Raw genomic sequence first — 21,505 nt, 5'->3', positions numbered from 1 at the left:
CTGCGAAGAAAGTCAGTGGTAGCTTGATGGGGATAGCATTGAATCTATAAATTACTTTGGGCAGTAAGGCCATTTTCACGATATTGATTCTTCCTATCCATGAGCATGGAATGTTTTTCCATTTGTATGTGTCCTCTCTTATTTCCTTAAGCAGTTGTTTGTGGTTCTCCTTGAAGAGGTCCTTCACATCCCTTGTAAGTTGTATTTCTAGGTATTTTACTCTTAGTAGCAATTGTGAATGGGAGTTCACTCATGATTTGGCTCTCTGTTTGTCTGTTCTTGGTGTATAGTTATGCTTGTGATTTTTGCACATTGATTTTGTATCGTGAGACTTTCCTGAAGTTGCTTATCAGCTTAAGGAGATTTTGCGCTGAGATGATGGGGTTTTCTAAATATACAATCATGTCATCTGCAAACAGGGACAATTTGGCTTCCTCTCTTCCTATTTGAATACCCTTTATTTCCTTCTCTTGCCTGATTGCCCTAGCCAGAACTTTCAATACTATTTTTTTTTTTTTTTCTTGAGATGGAGTCTCGCTCTGTCCCCCAGGCTGGAGTGCAGTGGCCGGATCTCAGCTCACTGCAAGCTCCGCCTCCTGGGTTTATGCCATTCTCCTGCCTCAGCCTCCCGAGTAGCTGGGACTACAAGCGCCCGCCACCTCGCCCGGCTAGTTTTTTATATTTTTTAGTAGAGACGGGGTTTCACCGGGTTAGCCAGGATGGTCTCGATCTCCTGACCTTGTGATCCGCCCGCCTCGGCCTCCCAAAGTGCTAGGATTACAGGCTTGAGCCACCGCGCCCGGCCTCAATACTATTTTGAATAGGAGTGGTGAGAAAGGGCATCCTTGTCTTGTACCGGTTTTCAAAGGGAATGCTTCCAGTTTTTGCCCATTCAGTATGATATTGGCTGTGAGTTTGTCATAAATAGCTCTTATTATGTTGAGATACGTTCCATTGATACCTAACTTATTGAGAGTTTTTAGCATGAAAGGCTGTTGAATTTTGTAGAAAGCCTTTTCTGCATCTATTGAGATAATCATGTGTTTTTTGTCGTTGGTTCTGTTTATGTGATGGATTACGTTTATTGATTTGCATATGTTGAACCAGCCTTGCATCCCAGCGATGAAGCCAGCTTTATCTTGGTGGATAAGCTTTTTGATGTACTACTAGATTCGGTTGGCCAGTATTTTATTGAGGGTTTTTGCATCGACGTTCATCAGGGATATTAGTCTAAAATTCTCTTTTTTTGTTGTGTCTATGCCAGGCTTTGGTATCAGGATGATGTTGGCCTCATAAAATGAGTTAGGGAGAATTTCCTGTTTTTCTGTTGATAGGAATAGTTTCAGAAGGAATGGTACCAGCTCCTCTTTGTACCTCTGATAGAATTCGGCTGTGAATCTGTCTTGTCCTGGACTTTTTTTTGGTTGATAGGCTATTATTGCCTCAATTTCAGAACCTATTATTGGTCTATTCAGATATTCAACTTCTTCCTTGTTTAGTCTTGGGAGCGTGTATGTGTCCAGGAATTTATCCATTTCTTCTAGATTTTCTAGTTTATTTGCATAGAGGCGTTTATAGTATTCTCTGATGGTAGTTTGTATTTCTGTGGGATTGGTGGTGATATCCCCTTTATCATTTTTTATTGTGTCTATTTGATTCTTCTCTCTTTTCTTCTTTATTAGTCTTGCTAGTGGTCTGTATATTTTGTTGATCTTTTCAAAAAAGCAGCTCCTGGATTCATTGATTTTTTTTTTGAAGGGTTTTTTTGTGTCTCTATCTCCTTCAGTTCTGCTCTGATCTTAGTTATTTCTTGTCTTCTGCCAGCTGTTGACTTTTTTTGCTCCTGCTTTGCTAGTTCTTTTAATTGTGATGTTAGGGTGTTGATTTTAGATCTCTCCTGCTTTCTCTTGTGGGCATTTAGTGCTATAGATTTCCCTCTACACATTGCTTTAAATGTGTCCCAGAGATTCTGGTACATTGTGTCTTTGTTCTCATTGGTTTCAAATAAACTTATTTATTTCTAACTTCATTTTGTTGTTTACCCAGTAGTCATTCAGGAGCAGGTTGTTCAGTTTCCATGTAGTTGTGCGGTTTTGAGTGAGATTCTTAATCCCGAGTTCTAATTTGATTGCACTGTGGTCTGAGAGACAGTTTGTTGCGATATCTGTTCTTTTACATTTGCTGAGGAGTGTTTTATTTCCAATTATGTGGTCAATTTTAGAATAAGTGCAATGTGGTGCTGAGAAGAATGTATATTCTGTTGATTTGGGGTGGAGAATGCTGTAGATGTCTATTAGGTCTGCTTGCTCCAGAACTGAGTTCAAGTCCTGGATGTCCTTGTTAATTTTCTATCTTGTTGATCTGTCTGATATTAACATTGGGGTGTTAAAGTCTCCCATTATTACTGTGTGGGAATCTAAGTCTCTTTGTAGGTCTCTTAGAACTTGCTTTATGAATCTGGGTGCTCCTGTATTGGGTGCATGTATATTTAGGATAGTTAGCTCTTCTTGTTGAATTGATCCCTTTACCAATATGTAATACCCTTCTTCGATCTTTGTTGGTTTAAAGTCTGTTGTATCACAGACCAGGATTGCAACCCCCGCTTTTTTTGGTGCTTTTCATTTGCTTGCTAGATCTTCCTCCATCCCTTTATTTTGAGCCTATGTGTGTCTTTGCACGTGAGATGGTTCTCCTGAATACAGCATACCAATGGGTCTTGGCTATCCAGTTTGCCAGTCTGTGTCTTTTAATTGGGACATTTAGCCCATTTACATTTGAGGTTAATATTGTTATGTGTGAATTTGATCCTGTCATTACGATGCTAGCTGGTTATTTCGCCCATTAATTGATGGTTTCTTCATAGCGTCAATGGTCTTTACAATTTGGCATGTTTTAGCAGTGGCTGGTACTGGTTGTTCCTATCCATGTTTACTGCTTCCTTCAGGAGCTCTTGTAACATAGGCCTGGTGGTGACAAAAATCTCTCAGCATTTCCTTGTCTGTAAAGGATTTTATTTCTCCTTCACTTATGAAGCTTAGTTTGGCTGGATATGAAATTCTGGGTTGAAAATTCTTTTCTTAAAGAATGTTGAATATTGGCCCCCACTCTATTCTGGCTTGTAGAGTTTCTGCTGAGAGATCTGCTGTCAGTCTGATGGGCTTCCTTTTTTGGGTGACCTGACCTTTCTCTCTGTTTGCCCATAACATTTTTTCCTTCATTTCATACTTGGTGAATCGGTTAATTATGTGTCTTGGGGTTGCTCTTCTCGAGGAGTATCTTTGTGGTGTTCTCTATATTTCCTGAATGTGAATGTTGGCCTATCTTGCTAGGTTGGGGAAATTCTCTTGGATAATATCCTGAAGAGTGTTTTCTAACTTGGTTCCATTCTCCCTGTGACTTTCAGGTACATCATTCAAATGTAGATTTGTTCTTTTCACATAGTCCCATATTTCTTGGAGGCTTTGTTTTTTTTTTTCACTCTTTTTTCTCTAATCTTGTCTTCTCACTTTATTTCATTAATTTGATCTTCAGTCACTGATATCCTTTCTTCCACTGGATTGAATCGGCTATTGAAGCTTGTGTATGCTTCACGAAGTTCTCGTACTGTGGTTTTCAGCTCCATCAGTTCATTTAAGCTCTTCTCTACACTGGTTATTCTAGTTAGCCATTTGTCTAACCTTTATTGAAGGTTTTTAGCTTACCTGCGATGGGTTAGAACATGCTCCTTTAGTTTGGAGAAGTTTGTTATTACCGACCTTCTGAAGCCTACTTCTGTCAACTTGTCAAACTCATTCTCTGTCCAGTTTTGTTCACTTGCTGGCAAGGAGTTGTGTTCCTTTGGAGGAGAAGAGACGTTCTGGTTTTTGGAATTTTCTGCCTTTCTGCCCTGGTTTCTCCCCATCTTTGTGGTTTTATCTACCTTTGGTCTTTGATCATGGTGACCTACACATGGGGTTTTGGTGTGGATGTCCTTTTTGTTGATGTTGTTGCTATTCCTTTCTGTTTGTTAGTTTTCCTTCTAACCAACAGGCTAGTTAACAGAAAGGGTTAACTCAGCTGCAGGTCTGTTGGAGTTTGCTGGAGGTCTACTCCAGACTCTGTTTGCCTAGGTATCAACAGTGGAGGCTGCAGAAGAGCAAATATTTCTTCCTGATCCTTCCTCTGGAAGCTTTGTCCCAGAGAGGCACCTGCCTGTATGAGGTGTCTGTTGGCCCCTACTGGGAGGTGTCTCCCAGTCAGGCTACCCAGGAGGCAGTCTGTCCGTTATTGGAGCTCGAATGCCATGCTGGGAGAACCATTGCTGCCTTAGAGCTGTCAGGCAGGGACATTTAAGTCTGGAGAAGCTGTCTGCTGCCTTTTGTTCAGACATACTCTGCCCCCAGAGGTGGAATCTAGAAAAGCAGTAGGCCTTACTGAACTGCAGTGGGTTCTGCCCAGTTCAAGCTTCCCTGCTGCTTTGTTTACACTGTGAGCATAGAACCACCTACTCAAGCCTCAGTAATGGCAGATGCCCCTCCCCCCACCAAGCTCCCGCATCCCAGGTTAATCTCAGACTTCTGCGTTAGCAGCGAGAAAAGCTCCATGGGCATGGTACCCGCTGAGCCAGGCACAGGAGGGGATCTCCTTGTCTGCTGGTTGCGAAGACCATGGGAAAAGCGCAGTTATTTGGGCAGGATTATGCCGTTCCTCCAGGTACAGTCACTCACAACTTCCATTGGCTAGGAAAGGGAAATCCCCCGACCCCTTTTGCTTCCCGGGTGAGGTGACGCCCCACCCTTCTTCTGCTTACCCTCCATGGGCTGCACCCACTGTCCAACCAGTCCCAATGAGATGAACCAGGTGTCTCAGTTGGAAGTGCAGAAATCACACATCTTCTGCGTTGATCTCACTGGGAGCTGTAGACTGGAGCTGTTCCTGTTTGGCCATCTTGGAAGTGTTGACTCTTCATTTTTAAAAGCTGGTTTTCTCTCTCTCATTCAGAGGGTATGCATTCTCTTGATTTATCCTCAGATTCAGTGGTTCTGTCCTGAGTCATCTCCACACTGCTATTGAGCCCATCCAGCGAGTTATGTCTTTTGGTTATTGTATTTTCTAGTTCTAAAATTTTCCTTTTTTTAAAAAAAAAATTCTATTTCTTTGCTGAGATGTCCTATTGTTTCGTTTGCTTCAAGAGAATTTATAACTACAACAATTTTCTAATGGCTACTTTGATATTTCCAACACTGGATTTGTCTCATGATAAACATTTTAATGCAAGATAATATTTAAATCGCGAAGAATCAATTGCTTCAATATTTCCTATATGCCTCATGTTGTGCTGAGTGCTTTATGTGGATTATCTCATTTAATATGGACCACAGTCCTATCAGGTAGTATATCTGGTGGGAGAGGCTGGTTATGTTGAAGTAACAGACAGTTTCTAAATTGTAGTATCTTAACACAACACTTATTTCTAAGTAGAATTAGTAGTGCAGGGAGAGGAAATTGAGCCATAAATAATACAGAAATGTGATCATTTTCTGTAGTTTTTTTTCTATTTATGGAACATAAACAATGTGCTATGGAATACATTGGTGATAGAACTGGAGACTAAAGCAGGTCTGCTTCATGGAGATAAGTATTTTTTTTTTTTTAAATCCTGCGTCTTGGCTGATCACGAGGTCAGGAGATCGAGACCACCCTGGCTAATATGGTGAAACCCTGTCTGTACTAAAAATGTAAAAAATTAGTCGGGTGTGGTGGCATGCGCCTGTAATCCCAGCTACTCGGGAGACTAAGGCAGGGGAATTGCCTGAACCTGGGAGGTGGAGGCTGCAGTGAGCCGAGATTGCGCCACTGCACTCCAGCCTGCGCGACAGAGTGAGACCCCTTCTCAAAAAACAAAACAAAACAAAACAAAACTGAAACAAAAACAAAATCCTGTGTCTCTGAATAGGTTCTTGGTGTATTATATATTTATAAGTGTATCCCACCTTTCTCAGAAGAGTTTAGAGTATTGTACAAAGAACTTTGCGATATAAACCTCAAGTTATTAGCCTAACATTTCAAGATTACAGTTGAACAGCAGAGAGAAAAATAAGAAGGGAAAAAACAGGCTAAAGAGGAGTGTCAAGGAAAGAGAAGAGCACTAAATAGCAAGTGAAATGTTTTGAGGTCTGTTTCGTACCAGATGAGGGTTCCAGAGACCTTTAATTTGTGAACGCAACTGAATAACTAAACTAGGCTTATTCTGCCTATAGTTTGTTCCATTGAAGCAAAGGTTGTATGTGCGTTTTATTACTCAGAGCCCAGGCCAAGGCGGGTAATTACAGAACAGTTAATTGGTGTAGGCCAAGTGCAGTGGCTTACACTTGTAATCACAGCACATTGGGAACCTGAGGTGGGAGCATTGCTTGAGGTCAGGAGTTCAAGACCAGCCTGGGTAACAGTGATCTTTCCTCTCTACAAAAAAAGCAAATTAAAAAAATATATATAGGCCGGGCGCGGTGGCTCAAGCCTGTAATCCCAGCACTTTAGGAGGCCGAGACGGGTGGATCACGAGGTCAGGAGATCGAGACTATCCTGGCTAACATGGTGAAACCCCGTCTCTACTAAAAAAAAAATACAAAAAACTAGCCGGGCGAGGTGGCGGGCGTCTGTAGTCCCAGCTACTCAGGAGGCTGAGGCAGGAGAATGGCGTGAACCCAGGAGGCGGAGCTTGCGATGAGCTGAGATCCGGCCACTGCACTCCAGCCCCGGCGACAGAGCGAGACTCCGTCTCAAAAAAAAAAAAAAAAAAAATATATATATATATATATATATATATATAGTGTCACCTCTGTCTTTACGATTTTTGTTAACATTATTAAATAAGCATTGCCTTATTTATTAAACATTATAAATATATAACATTATTAAATAAGCATTTAATAACATATTAAATAAGCATTGCCCCCTAAACAGATGTGTATTTAGTTCTGGTTTAATTCTTCCAAATACCAGTTAGGAGTTCTTAAATATGTTAGATATATAAATTTTAATAAAACCAAGTGGACTGACAAATACTTGAAATTATTAAAATAAACCTGTATGCTATTTAGTTGAATGAGAAATTAATTTTAAAATAAAATGCAGTTTCTAGGTGTATCAGCCACAAAGAGAGTTCTTTTTCAGTTTTGTTAAAATGAAAACCAGTCATTCTGAGAAATCAGGAGATAGCTTTTTAAATCAGGAAATGTATCACACAAAAGTCATTTATTTATCTCACCTGGTGGGTAGAACATTTATGAATCATTTATTGAAAATTAAATTGATTCTTTACGTGTATTAATTTTAATAAACAGATTTATGGCAACTAGTGACAAAAATGGTAACGCACCCTGTTATGAGATTGATTGCTGAGGAAAACGGAGCATAGGGTTATAGTGTCCACGTAGCTTCCACATAGCACTTGGCTTACAAGCTTGATCTTTCATTTAATGAGCTATTAATATTAACAGGTTCTGCTGATTATTGCATCATTCAGGCATGCATAAACATTCCCTTTGAAGCATATATTATAAAAATTATATGTTTGAAAACTTAGTAGATACTTTCTGGGGGCAAGATTTTTGAATCTTTATTACTGCCCTTTCTTAGAGATTGAAGAAATGAAAACAAGTCCCCTGGTATGATATATATTTGAGCAGAATTTATAATTTCACTACCTAGAAGAAAATTTATTTTAGGCAGTCCAAGATTGACTGGTTGATCATTTTATTCATTCAACAAATTTTTATTGATGACTTTTATATCTTGGATGCTAGGATACACAAGTATTTCATGAGGAAGGGAGACAGTAAACAAAAAAACTTAAATATGTAATAAACCAAGTGAAATAACACTAGGTAAGGGGACTACGGAGTGGTCTGAGGAGTTGCTGTTTTATGCTGGGTGGTTAGGGAAGGCCTGTCTGTTCAGGTGACATTTGAGTAAATATCTGAGGAAAAAGTCTCAGAGGTAAAAGGAAGAGCAGATGCTGTGCCCAGAGGTAGGAGTCATGCTTTGTGTCTTCTAGAATGTGAATGTGGCTGGAGCAGAGTGGTGGGAAATGGTGTCCAAGAAGTAATGGGCAGCTAAGAATGTTGACCCTACAGGTCAATTTCTTGTCTTTGTTGTTTTATTTTTTGTTTGTTTTTGAGAAGGAGTCTCACTCTGTCATCCAGGCTGGAGTGCAGTGGCCGATCTTAGCTCACTGCAACCTCCGCCTCCTGGGTTCAAGCGATTCTCCTGCCTCAGCCTCCTGAGTAGCTAGGACTACAGGTGTATGTGACCATGTCCACCTAATTTTTGTAGTAGTAGAGATGGAGTTTCACCATGTTGGCCAGGCTGGTCTCGAACTCCTGACCTCAAGTAATCCGTCTGCTTCAGCCTCCCAAAGTGCTGGGATTACAGGAATGAGCCACTGCGCCTGGCCCTTGTCTTTGTTTTTTACTGTAAGCTGGAAAACATTGGAGAGTCTTTGTTTTAGTAGGATCACTCTGGATGCTGTTTTAAAAAATGTCTAAGGAGGATAATAAGTAGGAATACGGGAGACCAGTGGGGAGGCTTTGTTAAAACTCTGGGCTAGAGGCGATGAAGGCTGTAGTTGCTTTTTGTTGTTAAAGTATAGCCAGTAGATTTCTGACTAAAATGTGGGTGTGTAAGTGAAAGGGAACAGTCAAGGATGAGCAGTTGGAATGACGGGGTTGCTGTAACTGAGGTAGGGGAGGACTCTGGCTAGAGTTAGTTTTGGTGCTCAGGGTGAAGGTGGTGGTTGGTGGTAGGGTAGGTTGGAAGTTCTACTTTGCATATTTTGAGTTGGAGATGTCAGACATCCAAGTGGAATTGTCTAATAGACCTGAAAAAGAGTAGTTCAGATCTGCACTGGAGGCAGGAATTTGTGACTCAGTATTTAGATGGTGTTCAAAACCGTGAAACTAGATGAGATCATTTAGGACATGAGGACAGATAAAGAGGCCTGATGCCTGGACCCTGAGGGGTGCTACCACATTTTAGAGATCTGGTAGATGAAGGGAAATCAGCAAAGGAAACAGAGAAGAGGTAACCAGTGAGGTAGGAAGAGAACCAGGAGAGAGTGGTGCCCCAGAAGCCAAGGGAGGAGCACATCTCTGGATGAAGGGCACCATCATTGTGTCAAATGCTGCTGAGAGGAGGAATGAGATGAGGTCTAGGGATTCGCTGCTGAGAGGAGGAGTGAGATGAGGTCTAGGGATTCACTGCTGGATCTGCAAAAGTGAGGCCACTGGTGATTCTAAGAGCAGTTGTGGTGACCTGTGGTGGTGGGCCTTGACTGGAAGGAGCTCAGGAGAGATTGAGTTGGCACAATGTCTTTGAGATGCCCTGAGAAATTCTTGTACTGTATATTACAAAATGGTGCAATCTAGAATGCTTGTATGGGATACGTTTGTTGAGTGACTGTTAAAGGAGATAGTGTGTATTTGGCACCTTGTCTGGCATTAAAAGGTATTCAGAAAGCATGCTGCTGCTATTTTATTATTTTTTGTCCATATGTATGCCAGGCACTTTCATGAGGGTAGGGACCCTGTCCCCAGTATCTAGTAGAACTGCTTGTCAGTGAATAAATGAATTGATTTTATTAATCCTCTCAACAATTATGTGAAGCTGGTGTTGTGTCCTTATTTTGGAGTTGGTGAAACTAGGGCTTTGAGAAGGCCTTTGTCAAACAGAAATAAGGACCACTTCTTGCCTCCTAACTCAACCCGAGAATTGTTTTATCCCATGCCGTGTCCTCACAGGGATCAATATTTAATTTAGGAGCAAGCAAATGAGAAGTTTTTTTATTTAGCTTTGGATTTGGCTCGGGGTTTCCAACTCTTTCGCTCACCATCATTTTTATCCTCTCTGATCCTTGTATTATTCTCCGTAACAGGCAGAATAATGGTTCCCCAAAGATGTCTACATCCTAATCCCTGGAACCTGTGAATATGTCGTGTTACACAGCAAGGGAGAATTAAGGTTGCTAATCAGCTGACTTGAGAGTGAGATTATCTGAGCAGGACCAGTATAATCTTAAGGGTCTTTATAAATGGGAGAGGGAGGCAGGAGAAAAGGCTGTGATGTGGGAACGATTCAACCTGCCTTTGCTAGCTTTGAACGGGGAAGAAGGGCCCACAGCCAAGGATTGCCGGCGCTTTTGGAAACTGGAAAAGGAGAGGAAAGGGATTCTCCCCCCAGTTTCCAGGGGAGGGCAGCACTGCTGACACCCTGATTTTAGCCCAGTGAGATCTGTGTCGGACTTCTAACCTACAGCATTGTACGACAACAAATTTGTGTTGTTTCACACTAAGTTTGTGATTTTTTTTACAGCAGTGATAGGAAACTAATACAGTAAATAATTTGATTGAATGACCTTGTCTCCTTAACACTTTTCATTAGGCTGCATTTCAGAATTTGGGGAGTCAAATACAGCAAGGAAAACATACAGAAAATGGTTGTGACGGAACTGCTAATACTGTGGGGAACTGTATTTATAAAAATGTGTCTTTTCTGATGATCGTTCAAACGTGTGTTTAAACAATCATTTCACTTGACAATTAGGACCTGATTCTATGCTGTCAAGGCTTTAAGGCATTCCTATCTCTGCAGGCTCAAGGAATGCTGTAACAAATCTAAATAGCATGAAGATTTCTTTCCTCTATGAGCTATTTCAGTTTCAGTGCAGCCGTTTTTAAATACAGAGATTCACAGGCATCCATGTCATCACAGTCGTTTACTTTAGAATATGACTGTTTTCCCCAAAGACCTTGGTAGATTAAATACGTCTCTCAGAATCGTATCAGGGAGGGATGGGAGTGGGGAAACCTCTGATAGAGCTTAAGGATTTAGTCTGTTGTCATCATTTCCATCACCAGTGTTTGGGCAGTTTTGAGGGATTTGGGTTGTGATGGCCTACTTTTAGTCCTTACAGGCATCCAGGAGAGGTTCTTGGCTTAAATAGGAGAGGGTAGTATTTCCTTTTACATTCCTAATAGCAAGATTCACACTTAGATGTGTGTGAGAAAAAAATTTTTTAAATGATGTGGTAAAATAAAAAGTAATGTGTCTTCATCTTTTAATAGTTTAAAACAATGAAGTAATTAGATGAGAAGTGTTACTGTTTGGTTTTATGGTCTGGTCATGTGATAGCAAGTAACTTAGAAGGGAGGCTATGAGTTCTGCAGTGTGAAGTTGGGATTGTAATACACCTCATGGCCGTATTTTTAGTATTTGACATTCACTGGGTATGACCAGATACTGGGCTTTGTGCTTGATGTACATTTATTACATTTAATTCTTACAAAAATCCTCTGAGGTACAGGTTATCATTTCCCTTTCACAGAAGGCAAGGTAACTGAGGTTTTAAGTAACTTGTACAGTGTATATGCACTGCATATGGTAGAACTGGCAAAATAAAAATTTTAGTTTATTTTGTGAGTGGCTCTTGATTATGAATTTCAGTAGGATTTTGGATAATTCTCTCCTTTTTTCTTAAAAAAAAATGGCATTAGTGACCTTTATTAAGATACTTGATTGTCCTTACATCTCATACCTTTTTCAGCAGGGGTCTCCTACCCGCCGGTCCATGTGCGCAGCGAGGGAGCGAGCATTACCACCTGAGATCCACCTCCTGTCAGATCAGCCGCAGCATGAGATTCTCACAGGAGCATGAACCATACTGTGATCTGTGCATGCAAAGGATCTAGGTTGCACTCCTTATGAGAATCTAATGCCTGATGATCTGAGGTGGAACAGTTTCATCCCCAAACCAAGACCATCACCACCACCCCCACCCTGGTGGAAAAATTGTCTTCCACGAAACCAGTCCCTGGTGCTCAGGAGGTTGGGGACCACTGTCTTATAGCAGCTTCTGGATTTTCTTTTCCTGTTGTTTGAATACTTCCTCCAAAAATACGATTTAGTGTGGGAATTTGTGAGATGACTCTTCTGAGCCTTCGTGCACTTTGGGTTAATCCACAGAGGAAGCAGACCCTAACAACCTTCTCTGCTTGTTAGGAGGAAGGGAAAAAATGGAGGAGTGAATGCAGCTGGCCAGTCCTCACCCCTGTGAGGCTGGGCTGTTGCTGCCCATTTCTGTAGTGAAGGGGGCAGCAAAACCAGGCACGCTGGGGAGAGGCCTTTGCTGGATCTGCCAGCTTTCCTTGACCCTCGTCCTCACTGTTGCCCCTGGCTCCCCACTGTGGGTCGTTTCAGTGCCTCCATAGTTTCTTACTTGGGCATGTTAATTTCTGGAATCTCTCTTTCCTCTCATTTTTATCGTGTCTTCAGGGCTGAGTTGGGGGTAGGAGGCCAGCAGCGCAGGTCAGCTCTCTGTCTTGGCAGAAGCTGTGTTGTGTTCTTTCTAGTCATGCTGTCTTCAAATAAGACCATACCAACAAGGATCTATTTATTATGTTTTCCATTTTCTTGTCTTTTGCCTTGGCTAAAACTTCTAAATTGGTTTTGGAAAAAGCAGAAGTGATTGTTGGCACCTGTGCGTTGTTTCCTGCTCATGATGGGAATGTTTCTCTTACTTCATTGTTCCGTATCATGTTGACTTCTGATTTCAAACGGTCATTCTTGGCTCTTCATTCTTAGCTCTTCGGTAAAGAAAGTTTTTTATTTACTGAAAGCTTTTTTAAGATCAGAAACAAGTGTTGAACTTTATAAATGCTGTCTGCAGTGTCTGTCAAGATGGCCCTGTGTTTTTTTTTTCTCTGACTTACCAAATGACGTCAGATTTCCTAATGTTCAGTCTTTGTGTTTTTGCAATATTTGATCTTCAGTGTTTTCTATTAATATATGCTGGGTTTGATTTATGATATTTAGACTTTCTACATTTAAATTCCTACATGTGATGACAGAATTATATGTATATTTTTTGTTGTTTTTGGTGTACTCTTTGGGAGTTTTGATATCAGGGTTATCAAAATGAATTTGTAAGTTTTTATATTTCCCTCTTATGGGGCAGCTTAAATAAGTTGGAAATTTTCCATTCTTTGAAGGTTTTTAATAGACTTGCTTTGCACTAGAACAGTCTGAGCCATGTACCTTTCTGCATGAGATAGATAGTACTTTAATGGCTTTTATTTTTTCACTGTTTGTTTGTGTGTGTCATATTCAATTTGTCTTTAAAAGGTACTAATGCTTGGACTTACTAATTTTTTTTTCTCTGGTTTATTAATTCATTTTAGCTTTACTTTTGTTAGTTTTCTCTGGTGCCTGCAGTGCCCACCTTCCTGCTATTAGAGGTCCTTTGGTCCTGCACTGCTTAAGGCTGGACTCCCGGACCATGGAGGGCACTGCCCAGGTGATAGAGGTTTAGAGTCTCAGCCTGTGGAAGAAAGATGTAGAAAGATGGTGGTCAGGGCTAAAATGTGTGAGGATTGGAGATACAGTGGGCAGAGGCTGCAAGCATAGTTCTCCTTCTGGAAAACAGTAGCTAAGGGGTAGGGCAGGGGTCAGCTCTGTGAGGCTGGGGCAGGCTCAGCCCAGTCTTAGGCACAGAGGGTTGGTGAGAGAACTAGAAATCATCGGAATACCTTTCGCTCAGGTGGGTTATGTTTCTGGAAACAAATCAGGATTTGTCAGGAATTTAGATTCAACAAATGTGTCAGTTTCTCCTTGATTTTGGTAATCATTTTAATGCTTACTGCTATAGTGAGTTTTTGTGTAATTTTTCTGGGAAATTATTGAGAGACTGGAAGAGGCTTTGGTAGGGATGGTTAGCAAGATGCTTCTTTGCACTTGGCTTATGGGATATGCAATTGGAAATGCTTGAGAGGTATTTAATCTCCTCTCAAACAAAATAATTTGAGAACTTCAGCATTGTCCTTTTTCGTATAACAACATAGATTTATTAGAAATAAGTGTTAAGTTTTTCCGACAACTGAGTTTGCAGGACCTCTATTTGCTTCTACTGCTAGAAGATGGTATAGTTCCACTTCTATAAATTTTCTATAATTCTAGTTTACAGTATTGCAAAATTGCCAGCCCTTTCCTTCTGTTTGGTGCCTCTACCTCCTTACTCCCCCTTTTACCCCTCCCTCTCTGTGTCTGTGAAGTAACACATAGTTTAGATGATCTCTGAGGTTCCTTTGGTTAATATTCTATGATTTGGATTTTCCTGTGTGGAAATCTAAATGAGAATGTCTTAGAAAAGCTGCTTACCAAACCTGGTCTGCTGTTACTACATACGTTTGTTTTCACTGTTCTTTATTAGGTACCCACAGTTCTGTTAGGTGAAGTTCAGAACAATGAAAAGGCATAAACTCTGCTTCTAAGGATCTTGTGATCACCAAGGGATATTGGCAAGAAAGGAAAAGAGGGTTATGTTGGCTTTAGTGGCGGAAATTGTCCACCTGAATGGCATAGCTTGAAGATTGGTGAGGTTATTCCATATGGCTAGAAGGAAATGAAAAGCTTATTTGCTTTTCTCATTTTTTCCCCTTTTCTATATATTCTTATCGCTTTCCCAATATAAACTAAATGATGGGAGTTGATCCTGTTTATGGTATGTGGCTTAGGGCATGGGAACCTTCACCTTATTTTTTCCTCCTTGAATTGAACATGAAATTCTAATACTACAGGGCACAGGAGAGACCAGGGTTTATGAAGACTGCATATCTTGTGAATCTTAAGTAGAGCTCCTCAATTATTAGGGGCTCAACTTTTTCTCAGTTTTCTGGTCACTGTGTTACGGTAAAGGAAAGCAGCTTTGAGAGATAAAAATCTTAGCTCAGTAGATACAAAGTGTTGAAGAGGATGTTGAACCATTTATTTTTATAATAAATATGTTTGTTTTAGAAAATTTAGAAAATATTGGCACTAGCTCACAACAGCGATTTTTTTCATTTGCTATCTTCAATAGTTACAGCAAGCCGGTGATGTGATTTCTATGATCATCCCTGTTCTACAGAGGAAGAAACTGACCTTAGGAAAATTACCATTTTGGTTTTTATTCTTCTCATCTTCCACCCATATATGCATATACATTTCTTAAATAATATTTGGATCATACAAAGCAGGTTTTATGACCTATTCTTTCACTTAGCAAGACACTGTGAGAACATTTCTTTTTGTTATTAAATTGTCTTTGAAAACAGATTTGAATGTACATGTAATATTTTTTCTTGTGAAATTTACTTAATCCAGAATTTTTCAACATTGGGGCTACTTTGGGCTGGATAATTTTTTGTTCTGGGAGAGTGTCTTGTGCTTTGTAGGTTGTTTAGCATAATCCCTGGCCTCTACCTGCTAGATGTCAGTGGCACCTTTCCCCCACCCAACTGTGACAATGAAAATGACTGTAGACATTGCCAAGTAAATGTCCCTGGGGGACAAAAATCACCTCTGGTTGAGAACTACTCATTTAACTGTATGTATTTTATGCTTTAAATAAGAATATGTGGGTATAGTAAACTCATGGTGAATTTTCTGTTTGAAAAAGTAAGACCCATGCCATCCAGATTACGTTTATCAGCTCCTAATTTCAGCTACTTTAAAAATTAATATTTTTTTCCTTAATAGCAATTTTGCTTGTATGTTGAAAATTTAACAACATTATTTGCATTCATATAAGAATGTAATTGCCTGCCTATCTGCAGTCTGATGGAAAGGCATGCTGGGAGCTTTGACCACAGTTATTTTACTGTAGATGAATTCCATTATCTTCATGTCACTTTCTTAAAAAGTTTGGTCATTGAGGCAACTATAATACCTGGTGTTATTAATGGAAACCAGAAGTTACTCTTTCAGCTTATTTATGTAGTTTTCTTGATACGTTTTGACACTTTAGAAAGATCTATAAAGCCATCTTTCCTATCAGATAGTCGTCTTTGTGTGTAAATAAAATGATCTTTCTTTAATAGAACTATAGCATACAGTATTAATAGTTACAGTTGTCCTTTTAAAGAAATAGCATTCTTTCTTGGGGTGAGGTGGGGTGGGCAGTACAAAGCTAATTGAAGACTTTACTCTTTGATTAATTTTGAACTTTACCTTCAGATTCTTTTTTAGGCATTCTTTTTTTCTCATCTTGGATCTTTTCTACACTTTATGGAAAACTTTAATACAAATGTGACAAATTTGGAGATGTCCCATATTATGCATGTACTTTTGGTGATAATGTTATAGTTTCAAATAAATGTAAATATCCAGTAATATGTAGCTCCTGTCTATGTTGCCTTTTGTGCATGTTGATAATATGTTAATATCCTGTGGTAGTGACTAGAACTGTTCCTTAAAATATTGTTATATGTTGGCTGTGCATGGTGGCTCACGCCTGTAATCGCAGCCTTTTGGGAGGCTGAGGTGGGCAGATCACGAGATCAGGAGATGGAGACCATCCTGGCTAACACTGTGAAACCCCATCTCTACTAAAAATACAAAAAATTAGCCAGGCATGGTGGCGGGTGCCTGTAGTCCCAGCTACTTGGGAGGCTGAGGCAGGAGAATGGTGTGAACCCAGGAGGCGGAGCTTGCAGTGAACCGATATCGTGCCTCTGCACTCCAGCCTGGGCGACAGAGCGAGACTCCGTCTCAAAACAAACAAACAAACAAACTATATATATATAGTTATATGTTTTTGAATCTCAAGATGTGTTTTGATTGACTTGTATTAATTTTAATTATGCTCTTAAAAAATTTGTATTTAGCACCAACTGTGTTTTTCTATTCTCTCTCTTCTCTAATAAATAGTAATAGCAAAGACATATTTTAGTTTAGGGCTTCTACAAATTGAATTATTTGTAAAGAGAGAATATTTTAAAATGCAAATTTCCTAAAATTCAAATGTTTTGATACAGGATTTTGATAGCTGTTTTTATATGTTAAGCTTGTAAGGTCCACTACCAATTTTGGATATTTCAATTCCCCATAGGTAATTAGAGTTCTAGAAAGAATGTTCTAGAGGAAGAAAACCTGTATTTTATAGCTTCATCCCCAGGGTTGGTTATCGATTTTCTTTTTATTAATAGTTGGTTTTTTACTGTGGAAGTTCAAACTGCGTGAAAGTTTTTTGTGTGTGTGTGTATGAATTTCTTTTGAGGATATTAGTGTTTCCCTATTGTATCTAGCTTTAAAACATTGGATATTTATTAAAAGGATTTGCCCCTAGTCAGATGTAGTTGATGACATGAAACCAACTAAACCATTCATCTTATTAAAATTCCTGGAGGTTCAGCTGAGGTCTTTCTCAGGTGAAGCTGGAGAGGATGAAGGTCATCTCCACAGAGTGCAATGTGAATAGTCCAGGAGTGCTCCACTGGTGGTGTTTTCTACCAGCCTAATTTGGGCTTTGTAAGATATCTCACCTTTCTCCAACCAGTATATTGAGTATCATTTTATTTTGTAAAAACAAAACAAAATTGGATTTTAATAAAGAAATGTTATCCAGAGATGACATTTTAAGTTCTGTATAAGTAGTAACGGTAGAAAATGTAATGATCTTTCTCTTAACCCCTAGAATTGTGACAGACATTTTTAAAAAGTAAAATTCAAGTCTTCATTTGGTCTGTGACAGTGATGCCATATAAAATGTACTAATATGTGAAAAATACAACGTTTAAACAAGGTGAAGAATGTAGAATCCATGCTACACAATTATTTTTGGTTGTAAACAACGAAAAAATCAATTTCTTGTACACAAATTTTAAATTATTAGGTGAAAAGAAACATAAAACGTTCTTGTTGGTATACAAGACCAAGTTAGGTAAACAGGACTTCCTCCATGAAAATGTACCCGATGGTAACACTGTAACAACATTACTAAACAGTTTTTCAGGGAAAAGTCTTTAATTGCTTTAATTTGTTATCCTTAAAAGTAATTTCCCTCCTCCTAAGTCCAAAACTCAGGAAGATTGACCATGATGTGACATTTATTTTTAGATAGTGTTTAGAATTCTGTAGGATGGTATAAAGGACTTGTCTTTAATTAAAAGTGCTCTACACTTAGTAAAAATCTATGCGAGTTGAGGAATTGATTCTTTTTAAAAGAAAGCCGCAAATTTTTCTTGTATGGGTAAATGTCACTGTGTTCGTATCTCCGCTTAGCTGCAAGTCAGGACTTGTACTATTCCACTAGGTTGTCATAGAAACGCAGTTAACTGTCATCTCAACTCAGACGGTTGATGGTTTTATTTGTTGGTTTGTAGGATTATTAAAATTTAACAAAAATTATTGATTTGCTTTTTATTAACACTGGGTTGTTTACCATGGAAGTCCAAACTGCATGGAAACCTTTTTTCTATTATTATTTTTTTTAGTTAAAGAGAAACTCTATAATCTATTAGATTTTTAAATGTTTTTTATTTAAAGTGTGATGTGGAGTCTACAGTAGCAGAATAACCTCCATGAATCGTATTTTTGAATCACTATTTTCTTTGTTTACAGCAAGGAGGAAAAAAAAAACTTACAAATTCACCTTTACCCTGCTTTTAACTTAGCATAAAAGATACTTGTCAGAAAAGCGTGAAAGGGTACATCAAATGCCTAATATTGGAGTCTTCATTTTATTTATGGTTTTTGAAACCCAGTAAGGATGCTTCACTGAGCTGTGTTGTGAAAGTATTTATTTTTGTATATTTACGTGTGAGAAATTATTTAGTTTTCACTTATAAGTAAGACAGGAAAACCTTATTTACAGTGACTTTATCTAATGGTCCGTGGATGAGTGCTTTTATGCAAAATAGTCAAGAGGCTAGAATTAACTTTTCACATTGGATGCACATTTGATGTCCCTACTTGAGCAACATGTGGCATCTTATTATAAAGACTAACACTCAGGATTCAATTTGTATTTAACATGTTTACTTCAGAATGCACACATCATCTGTGCTACATTTCATATTAACTTTGTAATGATTTCTCTTTCTTGCTTGTAGATACGTAAGTAGAAGTGTCTGTTGTTTTTTGTAGTTTTCTTTTTTCAGTTTTTTTAGTCTTGGCTAATTAGCTATTTTATATTTTCTGTTAAAAACAGGTCAGTTTTGGTGTGTAACAGCTCCTTGGTTTGGGTAGATTATCACTACCTTTCCATAGAAATGTGTAGGCCCTGTGGATAACTGTGCTTATACTTCCCTTTTGTTGCCATTAGTTTGTCAAGTTATTCTTGGAAAGTTAATAATAGGTATATCATCTTTGTTTTTAATACTCGCATACGAAATAAACAGCTAATAGCTTATGTATAACTAGGGAATTAAATTTAAGACAGCTCATCAGTAGACATGAAATACTGATTTTAACTGAGCTTATGGCTCTTAAACTGTCATTACTGTTCTTGTAGCTAGTCTGCATGATGGCCTCCAGTGATCCTCGCCTCCTATTCATGCTCTGTGTCTGCGCCTCCCACACTGAATCATGGCTGACCCGTATGATTGAAAGGATATTGTAGAAATGACAGCATTCCATCTGAGGCCGTATAAAACATAAAAGGGGCTTCCACTTTGTTTTCTCTTGGATCACTCTTGCTTCATGGACCCCTCCATGGGGCTGCTTGATCAGAACATGGCAAGTGACTTCCTCCAGAATGAGTGATCCAAGAGTGTTGGCAACTTCTGCCAACAGTGAGGACCAACTTGCCAGCCATTTGATTGAGCCATCTTGGAAGTAGATCCTCTAATCCCAGTCAGGCCTTCCGATAGTTGCAGCCCTAGCTGACATCTTGTCTGCAACCCTGTGAGAGTTCCTCAGTGAACCACTCAGCTAAGCTGCTTCTGAATTGCTTACCCATAGAAACTGTAAAATAATACATGTTTATTGTTGTTTTAAATCAGTACATTTTGGTGACCAGGAGTGTGGCACATGCTTGTAGTCTCAGCAACTTGGAAGGCTGAGGCGAGAAGATCTCTTGAACCTCTGAGTTTGAGTCCAGCCTGGGCAACATAATGAGTCTCTATCTTTATAGAAAATAATAATAAAATAAATAAATCAGCAAGTGTTGGCATAATTTGTTACACAGCAATAACTAGCTAATGCACCTGCTAAATAAACATATTTTAAAATGTTTTCTAATAATCACATAGTTTATAATTATTTCTAGGTTTAGAATAGGCTTCTGTTGTGGTTTGTAGAGTCATTTTCATAGGAGATTTTGGAGTGTGTTATAGAAGGTATTGACTTTAGAGCACTCATAGCTGAATTTGAATTTTAGCTTCTCCTCTACTCACTGTATGCCTTGAGGAAATTACTTAAAATCTCTCATCACCAGTTTTTGCTGAAAATCTGTAAAACGGGACCAGTATACTTAACTCTCAGTAGGGTTTTTTTTTTTTCTTTTAAGTCAGGTTGAAATGAGATATCTGATATTAAGTCTCTAGCATGATGCTTGATATAGTCCATCATTTCCATTAATCCACAGATTAAACCCTTTCCATGTGAAGATGTAATCCCTTGCCCCAGAGGTGAAGACTTCTGTTAAGAATTTGATTTTGCAGTCTGTCTAGTCTGTCCTCTCAGTCTTATAATCTTCCGTAGGCAGAGCACTTACTACTCTACAAGTCGTTTTTCTTTTGCCTGATTTTCTTTTTACTGTGATGCATCTTAGGTGTGACTTTATATTTATCCTGCTTATTGCAGAGCTTCTTGAGTTTGTAGGTTGATGTCTTATCAGTTTTGGAAAATTCTGTTATTATCTCTTTAAATGTTGCTCTTGTTCCTTTCCATTTTTCCTTATCCTTCTGGGACAGTAAGGAAAAGTATGTTAGAGCTTTTCACTGTGTTCTACATGCCTAATAGATTCCTTTATATATTTTCCTTCCATTTATTCTTCTCTGGGCTTCCCTTTGAATATTTTTTTTACTCATTTCACTTATTTTGTCTTCTGTTTTACTAATCTTCTATTAAACCATCTATTGGCTTCTTAATTCAGTTAACATTTTCAGTGTAAAAATTTTCATTTGATTCCTTTTTTTTTTTTTTTTTTTTTACAGATTAGAGTTCTGTTGAAAATTTCTATCTTTTCATCAGCTCTCTGTCTTTTTCTGTTTTTTTTTTTTTTTTTTTGAACATGTGGTTGTAGTTATTTTAAAGCCCTTTACTGTTAACTTCAATGTCTAGGTCACCCATTTGTTTATTTTTATGGTCTTTTTTCATTTTGATTTTTGGTCATTTGGTCCTGTCTTATGGCATACCGGGTCATATTTTATTGAATCCTTAGTACTGTACATGAAAAATTGTAGAGGCCTCGGTGGTTTTCTTTCTCCAGAGAGGAGTCACCCTTTCCTTCACTAGACAGGTATGTTGGAGGTTATATACCTCACTCCAGTCAAAGATTGAACTGAGTCAGAGCTCTATGGGAGTGAAGTTTTTGTGTCCTGTAGGGATCAGGGGTTCTGACTAAGACTGTGATATTCACCAGGATCCAATTTCCCAATGCCTCTTGAACTCTTATTCTTACCTTCTTAACACATCAAGGCAGCTGGTTTGTATTTTTCTTTCTGTTCAGCTTTTTAGCTTCATCCTGTGCAGTTTTAGAAATTGACAGTTGTCT

The 21,505-nt window shown here is 38.9% G+C and overlaps 1 protein-coding gene across 2 annotated transcripts in view; it reads left to right on the top strand.

The window, feature by feature from the left end:
• VPS41 (VPS41 subunit of HOPS complex) overlaps nt 1-21,505 on the top strand; it is a 184,946-nt gene that overhangs the window by 21,145 nt on the left and 142,296 nt on the right. The window lies entirely within an intron of this gene.

The sequence above is a fragment of the Rhinopithecus roxellana genome, chromosome 6 (genome assembly GCF_007565055.1).
Source record: "Rhinopithecus roxellana isolate Shanxi Qingling chromosome 6, ASM756505v1, whole genome shotgun sequence".
Classification (NCBI taxonomy): domain Eukaryota; kingdom Metazoa; phylum Chordata; class Mammalia; order Primates; family Cercopithecidae; genus Rhinopithecus; species Rhinopithecus roxellana.
The sequence above is the reverse complement of the archived record's forward strand: the minus strand, read 5'-3'. Positions and strand labels throughout refer to the sequence as shown.